Here is a 24,141-nt window from a genome sequence, read left to right as displayed (position 1 = left end):
CATCTGTTTCTGGACCATTTATTTGAGCCTTTTACTTTAAAGGTAAGATGTGAGGGCGATCTGGCTGCGACATGTGTCACCCCATTGATCGCCAGGGTCGATTAGACTGATCTGGCTGGCTAGGCCAGTGTCCCCTTCCTCCCTCACCGCTCCTCCTGCGTCCCTTCCGAAGCTGCGTGCTCGGTGGACAGCAATCCCAGATTGAAGGAGTGTGCTGTTCTTCGGTCAAGGGTATGCGATAGCTGCACTCCCCTTCTAGGACCTCCAAACCAGCTCAAGGTCCCTTTGTAGGAGAACGTTGGGTAGTCAAGCTTCCAAGACTCCCGACACATCCAAGTAAGATGCTGCATGTGCCAGTTTGCCATTCTTTAAGAAGAAGAAGAAAAGGTAAGATTTTCCATCAGAGCAATTTGCCACATTTCCTTATACAGATGCTTCAGGTTGCGTTTTTTTTGGGTTATGGATCTGCCAAAACCCAGAAGTACTGGAACGGGTTACTTCCGGGTTTCGGGGGCCACGCATGCGCAGAAGTGCTAAATCGCACTTTGTGAATGCGCAGAAGCACCGAATCGCAACCCGTGCATGCGCAGACGTGCCCCTGCAGGTTGCGAACGTGCATCCCGCACAGATCACGTTCGCAACCCGAGCGTCTACTGTACCACAGACTCGGCAGGTTGGAGTGTGACTGCATTTCGAAACTGGCGATTATTAATCTAGCTGCCACGATAAAGAAAAGTATTAACTCTTTAAAAAGATATCTCAGTCGGCAGTGGCGGAGCTACATGTTGCAGCCCCTGGAACAGAGAACAGGCGGGGGTGTGGCCAGCACACATCCCGGGGGCATGGCGTGTGTCCCAGGGGGGCGGCCGCGATGGCACCCTTTCCCCGAATGGCACCCGGTGTGGGCCACTTCCCCTGCCCCCACCTTTGTCCGCCAATGTCAGTCAGTAGAACATAAGATTCTTAATTTTAGGGTTATGGGTTTGAGCCCCACATTGGTAAAAAAAAATAATAATCCTGCATTTCAAAGGGGGTTGGACTAGATGACCCTTGTGGTCTCTTTCAACTCTACCATTCTATGATTCTACAAAAAAAATGAAAATTATCAAAAATAGACAGCAATGGCAATTGAGTGCTCACTTGTATATTTTGGCCAGTTGTTTGGTTTATTTCATTAAAAACCTCCGACCAGCATTTACGGCTAGGACTCTGCTTCCCCAAAAATGGAAAGATGACAAAACACAAAACAAAGAGGACTGGCAAACCAAGATGATGGAATACGCATAAATGGTGAAACTTACAGGAAGATTAAGAGATCAAGACTTTTTAAAAGTCTGGGAATTACATATGTTGTATCTGCAGAAATAGAAATAGACTCGCTACAACCACGAAATGGATGTAAAAGATAAGGAACAATGTTTTGAATATAATTAAGTATAAGAAGTACTTTTAAAGAGATGATTTAAAACGATAAGAATGGGAATGTTTTTAGATAAAAGAATATGAAGTTAAGATATAACAATGTAAGCAGAAGGACTATATTTACCAAAAAACCACATACATACTGTATGTGGTTGAGGGATGTGGGGGGTGGGGGAGAATGGGTGTGTGGGTTTTTGTCTTTTTTTTTGAATTCTTGGGTTTTTGTCTTTTCTATAAATTATGTAAATTATGAGAATTTTTAATTGTATAAATCAATAAAAAAATTAAAAAAACAAACCACTGACCAGCATTTGAATGTTTCCTTTCATGACCAATTGTAAAATGTACCATTTCCACCACAATTTCTCCATCATCTGGGGGGGGGGGGCGTTAAGGATGCATTATTTCTATTTGATTTTTATAAAATCCTTTTATAGTTTTAACTGAAGATTTTTTTTATTACAGCTTTTGAACAATTCAATTAAAGTAACCAGTAGCCAAAACATGAAAATGAAAAGGGTGAGTCAGAATTGAGAAGGGAGACGTGAATCATAGAATCATAGAGTTGGAAGAGACCACAAGGGCCATCGAGTCCAACCTCCTGCCAAGCAGGAAACACCATCAGAGCACTCCTGACATATGGTTGTCAAGCCTCTGCTTAAAGACCTCCAAAGAAGGAGACTCCACCACACTCCTTGGCAGCAAATTCCACTGTTGAACAGCTCTTACTGTCAGGAAGTTCTTCCTAATGTTTAGGTGGAATCTTCTTTCTTGTAGTTTGGAACCATTGCTCCATGTCCGCTTCTCTGGAGCAGCAGAAAACAACCTTTCTCCCTCCTCTATGTGACATCCTTTTATATATTTGAACATGGCTATCATATCACCCCTTAACCTCCTCTTCTCCAGGCTAAACATGCCCAGCTCCCTTAGCCGTTCCTCATAAGGCATTGTTTCCAGGCCTTTGACCATTTTGGTTGCCCTCCTCTGGACACGTTCCAGTTTGTCAGTGTCCTTCTTGAACTGTGGTGCCCAGAACTGGACACAGTACTCCAGGTGAGGTCTGACCAGAGCAGAATACAGTGGCACTATTACTTCCCTTGATCTAGATGCTATACTCCTATTGATGCAGCCCAGAATTGCATTGGCTTTTTAAGCTGCCGAGTCACACTGTTGGCTCATGTCAAGTTTGTGGTCAACCAAGACTCTTAGATCCTTTTCACATGTACTGCTCTCAAGCCAGGTGAGTTATTTTGATAACGTGAGTTATTTTGACAAGATAAACAAGGGATGGGGCTGCTCATGAGTCACTTTTTTGGGGGACGGACATGCCGGTTTTGATTGGGGCCAGAGGCGCCAAGCAGAGCAATGGATGCTGCTCTTGCTTTTGTATAGTACCATACATTCCACCAATGCAAAAGCAAACGGTTTCAACAAACACGCCCCCCCCTAGCTTCACCCTCAATACAGGCAAGTGAGAGACATTATCACAATTCATGGAAAGATTCCAGTCAAACCAACGTGTATGAGGGGGGTGCAGTCAGGACTGGTGAGGGTGGGGCCTAAGGATAAGGGTGGGGCCCAAGTAAGTCCCAGAGGCTACTTTGAGTCCCCATTGTTAGTAAAATTAATAAATATAATGTACTACCGGCTTATTTATTACATCTTAATCTAGATGCATTTCTCTCTGAGTGCCTCACCAGGGGACATCTATGATGTCTTTGGAAAACTAGCTCGAAAGGAGCTACCGGCCCCTGCAATAACCATAGATAATTTCTATTATTTCTTTTAGCAGCAAGGGCCTTCTGTGACCTCTTTCAAACTATACCATTGCTGCTGCTTATTTTTATTGTAAACTGCCTGAGGGCCTTTTGGAAAGGTGGGATAGAACTCTACAAAATAAACAAAAACCACATAATTTTTGTTTCAGGATAGAAAGCTGCTCTTTTTTTCTGCACATACATGCGCAGAGAGAACCCCCCTCCCTCTCTCTCCCTCTCTCTCTAATTTCAAGTGGAAGAGCTGCCATCTGGCCTGCCTTTAAAAATACACACTGGCTCCCATCCAAAGAAAGTTAGTCATGCTTAAATCCCATTGAAACCACTGGGAGAAGATATTTGCAGCTAACTTGAATCCCATCACTCTCAATAGAGCTCTCCACCCGCTTTTTCCAACTCTGATGCTTGCTCTCTATTCTTCCATCATCCCACCCTGGCATTAAGGTAAGTTTAAAGACATTTAATTTGCCTTCAGCGGAAGCTTGCTTTGGATTGCCAAGGTGCCACAAAGTGCTTCAGGGGTCCCTGCTTGGACTCGCTTCATTGTACAGATCCTGCTTCACCTCCAATAAGCCGAAAATCCCTCTGAGATGCAGTATTCAACTTCTCCTTGGGAGCTGAGATTCATCCAAACATAATGCACACTCCTGGCAAATATTCTCATAACTGAAGACCCACCAACCCCAGTATTTTATTTTATTTTCAAAAAAACTTTACACAGGTTTACTATGTAAGAATGTACCGTAATCAACATGATTACATTGTGATTGCAAGGTGCAATGATTGTATTTATCACCATGTTACTATCTGGAATAGTTCATCATTGAAAATAGTTCTGTTCTACATATTGCACACTGTTCTGCCCACACATGTTTATCATCACTGGGCCATGGCAGCAGGTGGATCTTTGAACTATAAAGGATATCTCTACATACAGTAAAAGTACTGCATTTCCTCCTCGTGGTTTTAGCACCTTTTCAACTCAAAATTCAGAACAGGCCTTTGTAAGTTGCACTTCTGGAGTTTGACATGTGAAGCAGCTGCATATGATATTATTATTGGCAATAGTCTGGTGGGTGGGAGAAGGAACAGGCCACAGCAATGTCTTGAGCCCCCTTCCCTAATATGAGGCTGGATTACATAACCAGCAAACCTTATATATCATCCTGTTAGATTTATGTGTGGTGTAGTTTATGGATATATTTATACCTATGACAGATTCATGTTGACACACCTTATTAGAGAAGCATAGTATTGTACAGTTGGAAAGGACTACTACTGCTAGCCCAACTCCCTGCAATGTAGGAATCTTTTCCTCATGACCCTGCGATTAAGAGTCTTATGCTCTACCAACTGTACAGGTTTAACATCAGATTTAAATTGCATCCACATCTCTTCCCCACCCATACTTTTCAGATTTGCCCTCTGTTATGTACTGAAGTTCTCACCCTGGGCCAGCAGGGGGATACTGTAGATAGTTATGCAAATAAGGGATCGAAAGTGACGTTCAGTGATTGGATAGTTTTAGAAAATTGTTACAGTTACGTTCTACTGGCTGACTGAACCCTTCGTTCTGTTCTGGCCTCTGAATAAAGAAGAGCTGTTTGAAGAATCGCTGTGTTGTCTGATATGTTCACCCACAACTTAACACCCTCCATTCCTTTAATTCCGTTCCTCTTACCAGTCTTCTCCATTTGATTTCCTATTGAGGTGCAATAGTTGCTTGAGCTGCTGCAGTTACCAATACTGTTCTGAGCCAGGCAAAAGGAAGAGAGAGCGATCTGTGTCTGTCCCTTCCTAAGTAACCCCCCTGCTCAGCCCCACACAGTCTATAAGAGGGTACATGGCTGTACCAGCCAGTGCAGCTCCCAAGAGACCTCTGGCAGGGCAGCAAGCTCGAGGGCATTAGCGCTGCCTTGTTAAATTGTCTCTGAGCTTTACAATCAGATTGAAAGCAGCATGGGCAGAGATAACCTACTTTTAATAAAAGGGACAGTGGAGGAAAAAGTATATGGGAGCAGAAAGGAATAGAAAGCCTAGGATTAGTGGAGCTAGGAACAAACCTAGGGGAAGGATAAAAGGGAGATAGCAGAGAATGACACTTCTCCAGTTATCTAGTTATTTCATGGCATGATTTAGATATAGCATCATCATTGTGCACAGTACTTTATGGAGCACAATGGACTAGTCCCTGCCTGGAAGAGCTTACTGTCTATAACATTCAGCACAGAAGAAAAATAGAGGAAAAGGAGGGAAGTGGAGGCAGGGGGAAGCAGAGAAGCAATATGTGGTTCTTTCAGTTATATGCATTTCAGGCTTAGGGATTTAGTTGCAGGAGGGCCTGAGACTCAAGGGTGTTGTGTCATAGGCAGTACTTTTTTCGGGGGGGGGGGGCACACGCAGGGGGACGAATACCCCTAAACATTTTGTGAATCATTGTGTTTTTGTCTATTTACTGTATTTATTTTCCCCAATTTGAACTATAAAGTGGTGATTTTCCCCGAGTCAAATGAGAATACCCCTAAACATTTTTTTTTTTTTTTTTAGGAAAAAAGCACTGGTCATAGGTGTCGCCAAAAAGGTGAATTTGGAGGAGGGATTGAAGTAAGGGTGGCACCACACAGGCATTACTTTGTTTGGATATGGGAAGGTACTGTTGCTACTTCCACGCCATTATTTCCATCCCATTGTTGTTTGCATAACACCTACCATATAAAACCACATAACACATAACAGACTACATAACACCAGTCTTGAAAAACCTACACTGGCTCCCAGTACGTTTCCGAGCACAATTCAAAGTGTTGGTGCTGATCTTTAAAGCCCTAAATGGCCTCGGCCCAGTATATCTGAAGGAGCGTCTCCACCCCCATCATTCTACCTGGACACTGAGGTCCAGTGCCAAGGGCCTTCTGTTGTTTTTTTTAAAAAGATTTTTATTAAAATTTTAAAGGTTAACATAAATCACAACAAAAAACACACCCAATTAAACCAAAAAAGAAAGCAATACATAAAAACAAGTCACATCAAAAGAAAAAGATAAAAAATGGAAAACAGACAAAAGACAAGCAAAAAAAATATATGCATATAATCAAGGGGGGAAAAAAAGAACAAATCAAACCTTTACATAACTTTCCTTTAACTTATTTCCTTGACCTCCTCACACCTCCCCTCTTTGTATTCTGATTCAGTTAGTTATTCCAGCAAATCCTTCATCCTTGTTTTTATCCTAATAATTTATCTTAATATACTGTAGTTTAACATTCTCTTCTTTCACCAATTAATCATCCATTTTTACTTTATTTAATCTTATTTCTCATTAAAACTAGGGTCATAAAAATTTCATTCCACAATTTTTCCATTTCTCATTAATTTTTTTTATTAAAAAAAAATTCCTTATATACACTTTAAATTCCCAATTTCTTTCCTCCGTCTCCCCTCACCGGTCCCAGCCCCTGCCCTCAGTTCCATCAATCACCCAGCGTCCATCAACCTGGAGATCTGATATCCGAGGCTCTTAACTCTTCTTCATTTCCCTTCTGCCGATCTTCTTGATAAACTTTGGTGCTAAAAAGCAGATCTCGGGGGAGCTCCAACCCAACGATGCTTGTATTCCTTCTTGACAAGTCTGCCAGGTTTCCATAATTAAAGCTAGGGCCCATAAAGTATTCCAAACCTTGTTTCACATTTCTTCCAAGTCCAAAGGCCCCCGAAGCTCCAATCTCCTCCTGGCTCAAATTCATATTCCAAAAGTCATTTGATCCCTGCATAAAGGGATCTCTCCACTTTTCCTTTTCCAGATCAGGCCAGGCACCCATCTTCAAAAACTGGCTTCTTCTAATTACAGTCATATAAGGCCTCAAGTTGTAATCCTCCATTTGCCTCTTTAGGGTTAAAGCTCCCCCATATTTTGCTTTATATTCAACAACAGCAATAACAGCAACTTTCTCCTTCTCTAATTCATCAATTTGTTCAGTTAAGAAAGATTCTTGTGCCGGGTTCTTGTCGACTTCAATGCTGATGCCCACTTTTGTTCCCAAGATATCAATATTAGTAGCCATGACATCTATCTGTTTATGCAGCTTTCCCAGCAGATAAATTGTCCTATTCAGAGCAGACGCTACTTCTTCCTTTACCGACATTCTTAAGAAATTCAAGGTCAAAACTAGTTTCTCACAGTCCTTATCTTCAGAGTAATTTTGCAGCTGCCCACTTGTTACAATGTCCCAAAACTCCCTCTAGAGGGAAGCAGTCTCAATTTGTATCAATCCTTTCCAGCACAATTCCAAAAGTAAATTAATAACAGTTCCCAGTTACTTTTTCTTCTTTTTAAGTGCAGAAGCAGACAATAGAAACAATGTCTTTCTTTTAAAGCTAGCTGTTAAATTAATGCCAACTGTCAAATTAAAGCTATCTGTCAAGTTAAAGCTAGCTGTCAAATTTGTCCTGTTTACCGTCGATGGACTTTTTGCAAACTGTTCCCAGGTTCAAAGACGTGATGCTTCAATCTTTAATTTTCCACCTTCTCCTGCAAGTTCACTTGGTCAGAATTGATGGTTTCAATCAGTGGAGTTTTAATCCTTTACACGAGACTTTCCAAAACCTTAGTTAGTAACTACTTTGCTTCAGTCTATTTACAGAAAGGGAAGGTGGACTTCCTGTTTAGACCTTCCCGTTTGGTGCCAAATTAAATTATTTAAAAGCTCAATTTCCCGTTCTACTCACTGGTTGTTGTTTAGAATCCAATTGTCCACAGGAAAAAAGTCAGTGCTCTCCGACAGCAGCAATGCGGCTTCGCTCCGTGAAATAAGCGGTCGATTCAAAGCACCGCGCCTCTCACCCCACGTCGCTCCGGATTCCCGATACCAGGTCTCCCCGCGAGTAGGTGGGCGCTGAAGGTGCCAGCCGAATCCCAGGTTCACAGACTTCTCCTGTCTGTGATTTCTAAGGGTCTCCGCCATCGCCGTGGCGGTCAGACCATGTTTTTCACGGAGCCGGTTCCTCCCAATGGGAGGAGCTCCGCCATTGACGGAGGCGCTAACCCGGAAGTCCTCCAAGGGCCTTCTGGCGGTTCCCTCACTGCGAGAAGCCAAATTACAGGGAACCAGGCAGAGGGCCTTCTCATAGAATCATAGAATCATAGAGTTGGAAGAGACCACAAGGGCCATCGAGTCCAACCTCCTGCCAAGCAGGAAACACCATCAGAGCACTCCTGACATATGGTTGTCAAGCCTCTGCTTAAAGACCTCCAAAGAAGGAGACTCCACCACACTCCTTGGCAGCAAATTCCACTGTCGAACAGCTCTTACTGTCAGAAAGTTCTTCCTAATGTTTAGGTGGAATCTTCTTTCTTGTAGTTTGGAACCATTGCTCCGTGTCCGCTTCTCTGGAGCAGCAGAAAACAACCTTTCTCCCTCCTCTATGTGACATCCTTTTATATATTTGAACATGGCTATCATATCACCCCTTAACCTCTTCTTCTCCAGGCTAAACATGCCCAGCTCCCTTAGCCGTTCCTCATAAGGCATTGTTTCCAGGCCTTTGACCATTTTGGTTGCCCTCCTCTGGACACGTTCCAGTTTGTCAGTGTCCTTCTTGAACTGTGGTGCCCAGAACTGGACACAGTACTCCAGGTGAAGTCTGACCAGAGCAGAATACAGTGGCACTATTACTTCCCTTGATCTAGATGCTATACTCCTATTGATGCAGCCCAGAATTGCATTGGCTTTTTTAGCTGCTGCGTCACACTGTTGGCTCATGTCAAGTTTGTGGTCAACCAAGACTCCTAGGTCCTTTTCACATGCACTGCTCTCAAGCCAGGTGTCACCCATCTTGTATTTGTGCCTCTCATTTTTTTTGCCTAAGTGCAATACTTTACATTTCTCCCTGTTAAAATTCATCTTGTTTGTTTTGGCCCAGTTCTCTAATCTGTCAAGGTCATTTTGAAGTGTGATCCTGTCCTCTGGGGTGTTAGCCACCCCTCCCAGTTTGGTGTCATCTGCAAATTTGATCAGGATGCCCTTGAGTCCATCATCCAAGTCGTTGATAAAGATGTTGAATGAGACCGGGCCCAAGTCAGAACCCTGTGGCACCCCACTAGTCACTCTTCTCCAGGATGAAGAGGAACCATTGATGAGTACCCTTTGGGTTCAGTCAGTCAGCCAGTTACAAATCCACTGAGTGGTAGCATAGTCAAGACCACATTTTACCAGCTTCTTTACAAGAATATCATGGGGCACCTTGTCAAATGCCTTGCTGAAATCAAGGTAGGCTACATCCACTGCGTTCCCTTCATCTACCAGGCTTGTAATTCTGTCAAAAAATGAGATTATGTTAGTCTCGGTAGTGGCGCCCGCCCTGTGGAACGCCCTCCCACCAGATGTCAAAGAGAACAACAACTACCAAACTTTTAGAAGACATCTGAAGGCAGCCCTGTTTGGGAAAGCTTAATGTTTGATGTATTACTGTATTTTAATATTTGGTTGGAAGCCACCCAGAGTGGCTGGGGAAGCCCAGCCAGATGGGCGGGGTATAAATAAATTATTATTATTATTATTATTGCATACTTGGTGCCTGTAAGGTGCTCTCATTATGTAAAAGGTAAAGGTAAAGGACCTCTGGACAGTTAAGTCCAGTCAAATGTGACCATGGGGTGTGGCACTCATCTACAGGTAGCATGACAGCATCCCTTGGTAGATTGCCTCAAGGTGTACCCAGTTCTTCAGGTTTCTGAGCAATTTTAATAGGAGGACATGGTAAGACCCTCATCGGAATATAGCTCAAACTGAAGTTGGTGGCCTGGATTGCTCCCGTTGTTGCGGAAATAGTGGTGTTTTATATGGCTCTTAATCTCACTCATCCTTTTTAGTGGGGCCACTTTTGCTTCATCCAAGTATGTCCACAGGGAATTCTACCCCTGAGTCAAAAGCGACATTTCCCCAAATTGGGATAACAGGAAGGCAGTGCGGTATTTACGGGGGTGGAAAGAATCGAAATGTCCTTCATCCCTTGGTAGTTGATGTCTGGCTGAGCTAATTTACATCCACAGCTTTTAATACAAATGATTCTGAAACAATTTTGATCAAGGGAAAGTACAAAATGTTCTGATGGGTAGTGGAAGAGAGATAAGGAATCCTTTGCTGACTCCTCTGCATCAACAGTCCTTTGAAATCTCTCACACTACAAAAGAGGAAAAAGAAATCTTTTAAGGCAAATGCCTTAGACAGATATGGCTTCAGTATGGGAAAATTGCATGTGGAGCATGTCCTCAATCGTGTGTGGTGAATGCATATGCATCTGTGCATGTTTTAGGGTGGTAAAAATAAAAAGAGATAGTGAAATGCTTTAAAGGGATCATTCCCAACTGGGGGAGTGCAAATTAAAATGCAATTGAATGTAAGCAAAGGTAATGTGATGCACCACTGGGGCAATCATCATCATCATCATCATCATCATCCAGGAAGAGCATCTTGGGGTCACGAAGCACAGCTTGTTGAAAATACTGTGCAGCCGTTGTGAAAACAATGAATTCCACATTGGGGTATTGTTAGGAAGAGAAGCAGAAATAAAACTGCCAATACCATAACACCTTTCTACTAATCTGTTCTGTTGCCACACATAGGAGGCTGCTGTATACTGAGTTGGAACACTGATCAATCTAGAGCAGTGTTGTCTGCACTGACTGGCAGCAGCACACCAGCTGTCAGGAAGGATTCTTTCCCTAACCCTAACTGGAGATGCAGGAATCCAACATACAAAGAATGTGTTTTACCGCTGAGCCACAGAAGTGCAAAGGTTACGACATTTGGCGTACTGTTTACAGTTTCAGTCGCTACATCTCAAAAAAGGTATTTCAGAGGTGGAAGAATGGCTGGAGCAACTCCTCTATGAGGAAAAACTATAATGGCTGAGGCTTTTTAGCTTGGGGAAAAATGGTGAGTGATGGCAGACATAATAGGGGTTTATAAAATTATTCACAGGTGGAGAAATTGGATAGGAAGATTTGACCCTCCAGCATTTCATAATACTAGAACATTGGGTCATCCATTGAAGCTGAATAGTGGGATATTCAGGAGAGGAAAAAGTATTTCTTCACACAGCACATAGTTAAACTAGACAAGATGTAAGAATGCTTTATATGGAGAGCAAACAAATTCATGAAGGGCAAAGGTTATCAGGCTACTAATCATGATTGCTGGTGTTATGAGTGTTTGGAGGGGGATAGATCCCCCTAAATGTGTTATGAGTTTATAAGTTGGAGATCCCACCCCCCATCCTTAGATTTAAATAAATGATCGGAATAAGTCAATGTTCAGAGTATTAAGGAAAGCTGCCAAACGCTGAATCTAGCAGTGACAAAAACACAGGCCAGGAGGTCTGGGGTTTCTGGGTTCAGGAGGTCATCTTAGAAGATGGGGCATCAGCAACAAACAAAGGGAACAGAGTACTGGGCCATTAAGAATGATTGGCAATGGAAACACTCCAGCTCTGAGTGTTTTCATTATCCTAATTTTGAATCTGTTGCTACAAGGCCAGAACATCTGCAGATGGGAAGGCTCAGGCATATGTACCTAGTATGACCACCTCTCACTTGCAGTAAAGAGGCTGGATGTTTCTTGTAAAGACAGGAGGTGAAATCATCTTGAACAAAATGTGATAGCTATTTTTCAACAGGAGGGTATCCTTTCATAGTGACACTTAAAACCTTTAGGTGGCAGCCAAGGGCTATCGTTTTAACTTCCACATGCACTTTAATGCTCATGTTTTCAAAATGGACCTGCATTCAAAAGAGCCAGCAACTAATGATATACTTGTAAAATTGATTACTTTGTTATCCACGAAAGATACTCAAGACAGCAAGATAGTTAAGAAGGAAGGTGCAATCCATAAACATTTTCTGCTGGGCTGAAGTTGCCTTGTCCTGTCAGTCGCTATATAAAGCAGTGTAGAAAGCAAAGCCCTGACAAACCCCAGACACGGCTTTTGGAAACCACATGGCCCAGCTATTATGTAGCAACCTCTGATTGGCTGAAACAGTAGCAACAATTAGCAGGCTTGTCATGGACTTGCCGTTGTTCCCACTACAGTGGTACCTCGGGTTACAAACACTTCGGGTTACAGACTCCGCTAACCCAGAAGTAGTACCTCGGGTTAAGAACTTTACCTCAGGATGAGAAAAGAAATCGTGCAGTGGCAGCGGGAGGCCCCATTAGCTAAAGCGGTACCTCAGGTTAAGAACGGTTTCGGGTTAAGAACGGACTTCCGGTACGAATTAAGTCCATAACCAGAGGTACCACTATATTGGCTGAGCTCACAATGGTTTCCTTCTATGATGTAAAAAAAGAAAAAGAAAACACCGTCTCCTTGTGGCTCCCCTCCCTCCCCTCATTCCAACATCCCAATTCATAAAATAAACATTTGAAAAAAAGAAAACAACACCAACAACTTTCCAGAAATTAAGAGAATGGATGGAAGACTGATGAAAGCACTTCCTTTGTCAAAACCTGGCCTTCCCCCAATCTCAGTGGGCTGGGAGGAACAGAGTGACAGCCAATAGCCAAAGCATCTAATACGAAGTGACAGGAAGTACAAGATACTACTTCACACAGACCACAGTTTAAACTGTGAAATGTGGTTACGGCAAAATGCAGCCATGGCCATAAACATGGCACTGGCGAAGAAGAGGGGGTGGGGGAGCGCACTGCCCCCGGTACCACGATCCTAGTGGGGTGCAATCGCGGCTGCTATCGCGGCTGCCCCCCCGCCCTGGGCGCCATGCCCCCAGGACGCGCACCAGCCATGCCCCCACCTGCTCTCTGCCCCTGGTGCCAGAGCATGAAGCTCCGCCCCTGAAACTTGGATGGCCTTCAAAGAGGGAAAGGAAAAGATCAAAGAGGCTATGCCTGCTGGTGACTACCAGCCACAATGGCTATGTTCTAGCTCCACAGTTGGAGGTAGCAGGGGGCTGAATGCCAGTTAGGAAAGCGCTCTTGTGCTCAGGTCCTTACGGGCTTCCCAGAGGCATCTGGTTGAGCTTCATTAACATGTGACCCCAAAATTCTGGTCCCCCCCCCAAAAAAAACCCTGATGCCAAAGTTTAGTGCTAGTTTTGTTCTGTTTTGTGCCGTGAACTCCATGTTTTGTGCCACCACCACCCCAAACCGAGCAAATTGGGGGCACAAGTAAATGGCCAAAAATCCAACCTTGTCCGATTGACCCCAAACAGGTACCAAAGTGGTATGCTGGTTTGGTGTCATTTTGTGCCTCAAACCCTGCTTTCTGTGGCTGAAGTTGACTAAGTCCCCTTAGCTTAAGTCCCTACTTAGACAACTTAAGTCCCCATTTAGCCAGTGCTCACTTATGGCCCCCGGGTTGAGTGTTAATTACTCAGTTTGGGGGATGGCACAGAAAGTGGGGCTTGTGGCACAAAATGGCACCAAACTGGTTTGGAGCCAATCGGACAAGGTTGGGTTTGGGGCCACTTACTTGTGACCCTGTTTTGAGTGACAATTACTCAGTTTGGGTGCCAGCGCAAAATATGGGTGCGGCACAAAACTAGCACCAGATTTTTTGGTGGTGGTGGGATCCGGAATTTCTCTGTAAGAGAACAGGAGGACTGGAAGAGCCTTTCATCTGATCCAGGAAGGCACTTTTTACGCTATTATGCAACAGCACTCCGGCTTAGGGGAGAGATCAGTCCACGTGTTTTTGTTTTTGTTTTAAATCATTTCATGCCCATATCTTCATTTCTCTCAGATCATGTAACTTACAATTATGCGATCAGCAATGACATATCTTGCCACCTCCATAAGCAGAGAATATAAACGTGTATACAGAAGGCTTCATAGGTTCAGCATGTGGGAATTAGACTCTAGTTTCCATTTGCAGATATATGCGAAAATATGCATTTGACCCTTTAATTAGTCCCCCCCCCCAAAAAAAACTAAGTTTAGAATGATGAATAACTTTTCATTAGTGTACTTACAGTTGCAGGTTAAATATATAATGCAGGTTGGTGTTTCTTAAGTTGCTAAAAGCATCTTACATAGATTATACTGTTACTGATTAACTAACTCTGAGGCAGGCAGCACCACAATATAACATACCTGCTGTTCCAACTACTAAGACTGTACTAGGAACTGAACCAATGGAAATAACTGCCATAACTGCTTCAGGTGCATGACATCACAGAGTTCTACTGCTCTTGCAATTAACCCTTTGTATGTGCCTTTTGGATGCTAACATCCCCCCACAAAAAACCCCATAAAAATATGTTGGTAGGCAAGCTTTCACCCTTTTCAGGTCTTCATAAATGAACATGCAAAGGGGCATCTGGGGCATTAATATAACACCATTCAGAGACTCAGATATGGCTTAAATGAACATATATAGGCTCTACCCTAAACACTGTTCCCGTTGACGTCCATGGGTTGGAGGCAGACTGTCTACAGCAAGGAAGCATCCAGTTGTCAGAGACTTGCTGGGTGGCAAGGAGCGGCGAGGGGAACTAGCTGGCGAACCCCATAGGGAAGCGTCAGAGGAGGAAGGCTCAGAGCCTGGGGAGTGCTGGTGGGACACTGAAGACAGGTCAGAACTCAGCTCCGTGGCACCTCTTAGGTGGGCGCCATTGCCGTTCTACTAAAAGAGCACTGAGTAAACCCATTGAAATTAATGGGCCTGGCTGACTTGGGTCCATTCATTTCAGTGGGTCTACAACCCTTTGTGTCCTGTTTCACTCTCCTTTACCAACATTCTCCTTTCTTGCCATGAGTTCCATTATGAACTGTCTTGTAGTTGTGCCACCTACATCTGGAAATAATCCCCCCAGCCCCTTTACCTCATGTTCAGTATTCTAGTATCAAGCGGATTTTAAAAGCATTCCTCGTTGCCTCATGATCTAGTACCTAGCATATGAATTATCATCCTCGGCCTGAGCTTCAGAGACAAAACAGCATCTCGTCAGAAGTCTTTTGTCTCAAGCTGCCAGCTCAATCCCTGATACTCATCTTATCCATTTTCTTTTATTTGCTCTGCTCTGGGAAACGCACGGGTGTATCTTGCAGTTATGTAACGTGGGTCCTTGCTTTCTGCGCCTCTCTTGTCAAAGAATCTGCAAGCCAGCAGAAATGTGGAGGGTATCTTCCTTGTGAAAGAATTGGCAGACAGCATTCCTCCTGTTCACAAGAATATTCAGTTTAAAGATCTTAGAGAATGCAAAAGGGGAAAGGGGGTTGAGGCAACTCAGCACAGAAATAGTGCAGATTCTGATAGCCCATCTGTAAAAACTCCCCCCACTCCAACATGTCAGATGTTGGACTTGAAGAGTTGGCGCAGAAAACAAAAGCTTCATTACCTCCAGATGAAGCAGATGCAGTCTTTTCTTAGATGATTACAAGAGTGTTTGGGCTCTGAAGCAATAATACATTAATAGTGGAAGTGAAGCGCTGAGGTGTCGTCATCCGAGCTGCTTTGATAAGGCTTTATAAAACCTCTGAGAAAGGCCCTCATTGTGCTTTCAAGTTTACAAACAAGACTGTTAAAAGGTAGATTGCACAACACAGGAAGGATGACTGTGATCCAGCGACTTTAAGGTTCTGGGAATTGTTCAGTGAATAGTGAAGTGGCTCATTTATATACAAAGCTTCTAAAAGATCATCAGGGACCATAGCTCTCCCTCCCAAACCCCAGTGTGCCTGGAGGACAATGATGCAGCAAAAGGTCATGGTTTAAATGTGTGGCCTTTGTATTTTTTTAAATTTAATATTAAAAGTGTACAGGAGTGAGGGGTCATTTTCATTGGGACCATGATGCATGGGGAGTAGAGAATTATTCCTTCCTTCCTCAGCCATGAAAAATAGAGACTATGTTGGTTCCAAGAGCTTATCTACTGGCAAAGGTTTGATTAGGGATGGGCAAACATGTTCATTTTGGATTATCTTGGTTTTTCATATTTCCAATCTTAAATTCAGTTCTCCACATCAGTTTAGTTTTTTTTATATATAAAAAATGTCCTCATGAAAATTCACCCACATTTTAGTTCAAATTCCTCATAATATTTTCGCACACAAGTCTGCCTAATATACACATTTTTGCAAAATAATTTCCCCATATATATTGCATAGTCATACATCAATTTCACTAATATCTGCCTTTATAGGCACATTTTACCTTAGTATATGCATTTTTGTGCACATTACTTGGCTGGAGAAGTACATTGCAAAATTCAAAGAAGTGCGAATTTTGAAGAATGGCTGTGTTTCGGTCCATTTTGGAAAATTCAAATCAGGCAAGTTTGCCTTAGTATAGGAAACAAAACAAATTTCTGCCCTGTTCCTAGGTTGCATTACATCACCAGGGACTATCACTAACCCTCATGTAATATGCCGGGATGATACTGAAACATTGAAATGGCATTGCTTATAAATGCATAGCGGGTGGGTGGGGAAAATTTTCAGTGGGACCACAGTGCATGGGCTGGTTCAACCTCATGAAAAGTAGCATTAGGAAGGGAAAAACCCCTATCCATTGTCTGCCCTCAGAATGGCATCTCTGAACGCATGATACATCAGTCTGCTTGCAACAGGCCACTGTATTAATTTATTCCATTTATATCCCGCCCTTTCCTCCGAGGATGGTGTACATGGCCCCTCCTCCTCATTTAATTCCCCACAACAACCCTATGAGAAGGTTAGGCTGAGAAGCAGCAAGTTCCATTGCCAAGCGGGTATTTGAACACAGGTCTCCCAGGTCATTCTAACCACCTCACCACACTGGTTCTGCTTCCACACTTAACATGTAAATCAGCGGTTCTCAACCTGTGGGTCCCCAGAAGTTGTTGGACTACAACTCCCATCATCTCTGAGCTCTGGCCTTGCTAGCTAGGGGTTAAGGGAGTTGTAGTTCAACAACATCTGGGGACCCACAGGTTGAGAAAGGCTGATGTAAATAAATGAACCTTTCATTCAGAGGATGAAATGTCAGATTTTATCCCTGCTGCTACAGTGATCTGGGCAAACAAATGGAAGCACCATATATGAATGTCAAGGAGAAGAAAAGTCAAAGATCGGTCACCCCCCCTTCAAAAAAACAAAAACAAAAATCCAGAAGGAGCTATGTTTTCAAAATATAAGGGTTTTTTGTGTGGGAAAAAACCCCATCTTCTTTCTCCATGGGAGCAAACAGGTTGCTATGGAGACTGACTGGTGCAGAGGCAAAATATAGACAGATAGAATCTCCCCAGAGCAATGACTTGAGCACATGGCAAACGTCAACTATTCACACTGAAGAGGAACTAACCATAAATGCCTCCTTTTAGATCATTCTTGTCTCCAAGATATAAAAGAGTATAGTTTATGGACATCTATTATAAGAATAAGGCCTGGTATCTTTTAAGTCCCATTGGTGGCATGCTAAGAACCCAAGTTTTATATTTTTTGCTGATGGCTTTGTCAACATTGGAAGAATAGTTATTTATTATTACACAACAGGTAGTAATCCTTCTGTATTTAACAGGAGTTGATGCAGCAGTGATAATGCAGCAGCGATTCCTTCTCATGAGTGGTATGGTGGGAATCCACAGGAATTTTTCTAGGGCAGAAGGGCACTGGGGGGGGGAGTAAAATGCAGAAAGGAGAGAGCAGGTGAGCCTCTCTCTCTGTCACACACACTCACACACACACGCCTACTCACAAACACTCAGGTTCCACAAATCTTAGAAACTTTCTTAAAAATGAAAGCTGGGAATCTGGGGCTTATGGTTCATTGGGGTGGGCTGTCTCTTTGCTCCCCACCAGGATTTCCAAGGGTGGTGCTTGATCACCTTTTGGTCACAACTATCAAGCCTGTTTGTTTTTAATCCACCATTTGGAAGTGGTAGTTAAAAGGTAGGGATGGGTGAATCTGTCAATTATAGGTTCTCCAAATTTCTATTCCCCCCCCCAAACTTAAATTCAGTGTTCCATATTCTCACATCTGTTTTTTTTTTTAATCTTCATGAAAATTCACCAGCATTTTAGGATGAGTTTCTTTTAACGTACACATCTGTATGCAATTTTGCCATGTATACTCATTTTTGCAGAGCAATTCCCCAAAATATAATGCATTTTGGCACACATTATCCTAGGATATACACATTTTTCTACCCATTACTTCATTGGAGAACTGCAGTGTAAAAGTATGAGACTTTCAAAGGATGGCTGTGCTTCTACTGCACATACAGTTTTGGAAAGAGTGAGTTAGGAAGGTTTGCTTTAAAATGTGAACTGAATTGATTTAGTCTTCCATTCCTGTTGAAAGATCCATAAAATCATAAAAATAAAGAGTTTTCTGTAATCCATGGAATGAAGTAATCTTGGGAGAGTTTGTTACTGATTGCTATGAGATTCAAAGATGGCCTGAATAATTTACCTCTCTAAAGTCCTTCTTGGGCGATGCATTTTTCTACTGAACTTTTTTCAAGCGGTTCATAAAAACTAGCTTGGCATGTGAATGAGTAAGAATACTGCAGTGATAGTATGAGATGTGAGGATCAGTAAGGAACGGGAAAGCACTGTAAATAGTAAATATAAATGCACATCCTGGACTACTGTTCCAGTGATGCCCCCTAGAAATATAAAGCCACAAAAGGTCTAACCACAATTTAGCATACTTTGAACTTTTCTGACATGAAAAATTACAGCCCATCGATGATACTGAATCATTTCGAGAAACACTGCAGTAATATATTAACATATAAAGGCAGCAGGAGGTGATGTGAAGCCAGTAATTTTTAAAGGTTATATTGATGCCTACTAAAGACTATCAGAATGACTAATGACTGCCATAATAATGGCATCTGATAGTTCTTAAACTGTACCAGTTTGGATAGAGAACCTGTGGCCCTCCAGATTTTGTTGGACTACAAATCCCATCACCTCTGACCATTAGCCACACTGACTGCGACTGATGGGAGTTTGAGTCCAACAACATCTAGAGGGACACATGTTCTCCATTCCCAGATTAGGGGACAGCTGGCCAAACCATTGAACAAGTGGGATTATTGGGTAAGGTAGCAGTGGGGTCTCTCTAGCCCACAACTTAATTGGGCCTGGACAGTATTCTAATTTAATTTGCAGGCATCACTGATCTTCTGAATTTGCAAAGCCCTGTGTCTTCAAGCAGTCAGTTGATATTTGGTGCTTGCAAAGCCCAGTTCCTTGGCCTGTGTGGTTTACTTTCAAAATGCATGAGCAGTGAAAAATGCTTCACCTGACATCATAGACTCTTTCACATGTCAAAATGGTGCACTCGGGTTGGCGGGGATCAGGATCCAGCCTACTGGTCAGATCCAGTTCTCCAGCCCTGGTGTAAGGCACTTATTTGGCAAGACATGTCCGTCTGCTTAAGGAGGCAGTAGTGCCAAAATGGTGAGGAGTTTACTTCAAGGCTGGTTCCAGATTTGAGGGGAACCTTGAGTGTCATCTTGTGGCTATTCTTCACATTGGTAGGCCCTGGCAAGCTGACTTCGCCCCAGCTGCAGCGAGACAATCAGCCTAGAAGGCATGACGCCACTGTTGCAATTCCCACAATGCCCTGGAGCAATGCTAACTTGGTGGCATTGCAGGAGGTTAAAATGGTGGCTCCAAGCTAGCTGGCCCAGAGGGCTTAGGGCAACTCCAGATCTGAGGGGGCAGGTTGTCAGGTATACATAGCTTCTTTTCAGCTAGGCCTTTGGTTGTGATGGTGGGAAGTAGAAAGGCTATTGAATAGGCAGAGAAGAAGGAGGGAGAATCTCAGTCATTGGAAAGAAGAAAGGAGATGGTCTTTGGGGACTGAGAACAGTGGGAACACGATAAGGAGAGAGAGCTAATGGGTTGTATCCAATGTTAGTTATACCCATTGAAATTAATAGACACACAGATAACTTGGTTGTTGTTAAAACAAAACAAATTCCTTCCAGTAGCACCTTAAAGACCAACTAAGTCAGTTCTTGGTATGAGCTTACGTGTGCATGCACACGAAAGCTCATACCAAGAACTGACTTAGTTGGTCTTTAAGGTGCTACTGGAAGGAATTTGTTTGGTTGTTGTTGTTGTCGTTGTTTAGTCATTTAGTTGTGTCTGACTCTTCGTGACCCCATGGACCAGAGCACGCCAGGCACTTCTGTCTTCCACTGCCTACCGCAGTTTGGTCAAACTCATGCTGGTAGCTTCGTAGACACTATCCAACCATCTCATCCTCTGTTGTCCCCTTCTCCTTGTGCCCTCCATCTTTCCCAACATCAGGGTCTTTTCCAGGGAGTCTTCTCTTCTCATGAGGTGGCCAAAGTATTGGAGCCTCAGCTTCACGATCTGTCCTTCCAGTGAGCACTCAAGGCTGATTTCCTTCAGAATGGAGAGGTTTGATCTTCTTGCAGTCCATGGGACTCTCAAGAGTCTCCTCCAGCACCATAATTCAAAAGCATCAATTCTTCAGCAATCAGCCTTCTTTATGGTCCATCTCTCACTTCCATACATCACTACTGGGAAAACCATAGCTTTTACTATACAGACCTTTGTTGGCAAGGTGATGTCTCTACTTTTTAAGATGCTGTCTAGGTTGGTCATTGCTTTCCTCCCAAGAAGCAGGTGTCTCTTAATTTCGTGGCAGCTGTCACCATCTGCAGTGATCATGGAGCCCAAGAAAGTAAAATCTCCCACTGCCTCCATTTCTTCTCCTTCTATTTGCCAGGAGGTGATGGGCCCAGTGGCCATGATCTTCGTTTTTTTGATGTTGAGCTTCAGACCATATTTTGTGCTCTCCTCTTTCACCCTCAATAAAAGGTTCTTTAATTCCTCCTCACTTTCTGCCATCAAGGTTGTGTCATCTGCATATCTGAGGTTGTTGATATTTCTTCCAGCAATCTTAATTCCGGCTTGGGATTCATCCAGCCCAGCCTTTCGCATGATGAATTCTGCATATAAGTTAAATAACCAGGGAGACAATATACAGCCTTGTCGTACTCCTTTCCCAATTTTGAACCAATCAGTTGTTCCATATCCAGTTCTAACTGTAGCTTCTTGTCCCACATAGAGATTTCTCAGGAGACAGATGAGGTGATCAGGCACTCCCATTTCTTTAAGAACTTGCCATAGTTTGCTGTGGTTGACACAGTCAAAGGCTTTTGCATAGTCAATGAAGCAAAAGTAGATGTCTTTCTGGAACTCTGTAGCTTTCTCCATAATCCAGCGCATGTTTGCAATTTGGTCTCTGGTTCCTCTGCCTCTTCTAAATCCAGCTTGCACTTCTGGGAGTTCTCGGTCCACATACTGCTTGAGCCTTCCTTGTAGAATTTTAAGCATAACCTTGCTAGCGTGTGAAATGAGTGCAATTGTGCGGTAGTTGGAGCATTCTTTAGCACTGCCCTTCTTTGGGATTGGGATGTAGACAGATCTTCTCCAATCCTCTGGCCACTGCTGAGTTTTCCAAACTTGCTGGCATATTGAGTGTAGCACCTTAACAGCATCATCTTTTAAAATTTAAAATAGTTCAGCTGGAATACCATCACTTCCACTGGCCTTGTTATTTGCAGTGCTTTCTAAGGCCCCTTTGACTTCACTCTCCAGGATGTCTGGCTCAAGGTCAGAAACCCCACTACCTGGGGTGTATGAGACATCCATATCTTTCTGGTATAATTCCTCTGTGTATTCTTGCCACCTCTTCTTGATGTCTTCTGCTTCTGTTAGGTCCTTACTACTTTTGTCCTTTATTATTATTATTTGAACGAAATGTTCCTTTCATATCTCCAATTTTCTTGAACAGATCTCTGGTTCTTCCCATTCTGTTGTTTTCCTCTATTTCTTTGCATTGCTCGTTTAAGAAGGCCTTCTTATCTCTCCTTGCTATTTTTTGGAAATCTGCATTCAGTTTCCTGTATCTTTCTTTATCTCCCTCGCATTTTGCTTGCCTTCTCTCCCCCGCTATTTGTAAGGCCTCATTAGACAGCCACTTTGCTTTCTTGCATTTCCTTTTCATTGGGATGCTTTTCGTTGCTGCCTCCTGTATAATGTTGCGAGCGTCCATCCATAGTTCTTCAGGCACTCTGTCCACCAAATCTAAATCCTTAAACCTGTTCCTCACTTCCACTGTGTATTCATAAGGGATTTGATTTAGATTGTATCTTACCGGCCCAGTGGTTTTTCCTACTTTCTTCAGTTTAAGCTTGAATTTTGCTATAAGAAGCTGATGATCTGAGCCACAGTCAGCTCCAGGTCTTGTTTTTGCTGACTGTATTGAGCTTCTCCATCTTTGGCTGCAGAGAATATAATCAATCTGATTTCGATGCTGCCTATCTGGTGATGTCCACGTGTAGAGTCGTCTCTTGTGTTGTTGGAAAAGCGTGCTTGTGATGACCAGCTTGTTCTCTTGACAGAACTCTATTAGCCTTTGCCCTGCTTCATTTTGATCTCCAAGGCCAAACTTGCCAGTTGTTCCTTTTATCTCTTGATTCCCTACTTTAGCATTCCAATCCCCTATAATGAGAAGAACATCCTTCTTTGGTGTCACTTCTATAAGGTGTTGTAAGTCTTCATAGAATTGGTCAAGTTCAATTTCTTCAGCACCAATAGTTGGTGCATAAACTTGGATTAAAGGTAAAGGGACCCTTGACCATTAGGTCCAGTCGTGACCGACTCTGGGGTTACGGCGCTCATCTCGCTTTACTGGCCGAGGGAGCCGGCGTACAGCTTCCAGGTCATGTGGCCAGCATGACTAAGCCGCTTCTGGCGAACCAGAGCAGCGCACGGAAATGCCGTTTACCTTCCCGCCGGAGCGGCACCTATTTATCTACTTGCACTTTGACGTGCTTTCGAACTGCTAGGTTGGCAGGAGCAGGGACCGAGCAACGGGAGCTCACCCTGTCACAGGGATTTGAACCGCTGACTTTCTGATCGGCAAGTCCTAGGCTCTGTGGTTTAAGCCACAGCGCCACCTGCGTCCCCAAACTTGGATTACTGTTATGTTAAAAGGTCTGCCTTGGATTCGTATCGAGATCATTCTATCATTTTTGAGATTGCATCCCAGTACTGCTTTCGCCACTCTTTTGTTGACTATGAGGGCCACTCCATTTCTTTTGCGGGTTTCTTGCCCACAGTAGTAGATATGATGGTCATCCGAACTGAATTCGCCCATTCCCGTCTATTTTATTTCACTGATGCCCAGGATGTCAATATTTATTCTTGCCATCTCTTTTTGACCACATCCAAGATACCCAGGTTCATGGTTCTTACATTCCAGGTTCCTATGCAATATTTTTCTTTACAGCATTGGACTTTCCTTTAGCTTCTAGGCATATCCGCAACTGAACGTCCTTTCGGCTTTAGCCCAGCCGCTTCATCAGCTCTGGATCTACTTGTATTTGTCCTCCGCTCTTCCCCAGTAGCATGTTGGATGCCTTCCGACCTGAGGGGCTCATCTTCCAGCGTCATAACTTTTATATGCCTGTTGTCTTTGTCCATGGAGTTTTCTTGGCAGGGATACTGAAGTGGCTTGCCGGTTTCTCCTCCAGGTGGATCACGTTTGGTTAAAACTCTCCACTATGACCTGTTCATCTTGGGTGCCCTGCTCGGCATAGTTCATAGCTTCTCTGAGTTCTTCAAGCCCCTTTGCCACGGCAAGGCAGTGATCCATGAAGGGGCACAGATAACTTAGGTTCACTTATTTCAATGGGTCCACTGTAAGTAGAACATAGTTGGCTGCAACCCAGAGTCCTGTGCAAGGTACTCTGATAGAAGGGTTCCAGTATAGTAATTAAACTCTAAAAGGTTTCTAACGAGCCACCAGGATATCTTTTCTAAAGTTGTGGAAGTTATTATAATCAGTGGTGATAATTCATCTGGACAATGTGTCCAACATCACAAAAAGGTTACCGCATCACAAAAAGGTTTCCCCCTTTCCTTCCTTCCTTCCTTCCTTCCTTCCTTCCTTCCTT

General features: G+C 43.3%; 1 long non-coding RNA gene across 1 annotated transcript; it reads right to left on the bottom strand.

The window, feature by feature from the left end:
• Positions 1-2: 2 nt before the first annotated feature.
• Positions 3-14,433, bottom strand: LOC309325775. Its single transcript, XR_014149990.1, has 2 exons — positions 14,182-14,433; positions 3-366 (listed from the first exon to the last, which is right to left on the bottom strand). It is a non-coding gene; the product is annotated as an uncharacterized lncRNA (long non-coding RNA).
• Between the last annotated feature and the right edge of the window lie 9,708 nt (positions 14,434-24,141).

Source organism: Podarcis erhardii (assembly GCF_964252035.2).
Source record: "Podarcis erhardii genome assembly, chromosome: 12".
Classification (NCBI taxonomy): Eukaryota; Metazoa; Chordata; class Lepidosauria; order Squamata; family Lacertidae; genus Podarcis; species Podarcis erhardii.
Note: the sequence above shows the minus strand (reverse complement) of the source record. Positions and strands in the feature narration are given on the sequence as shown.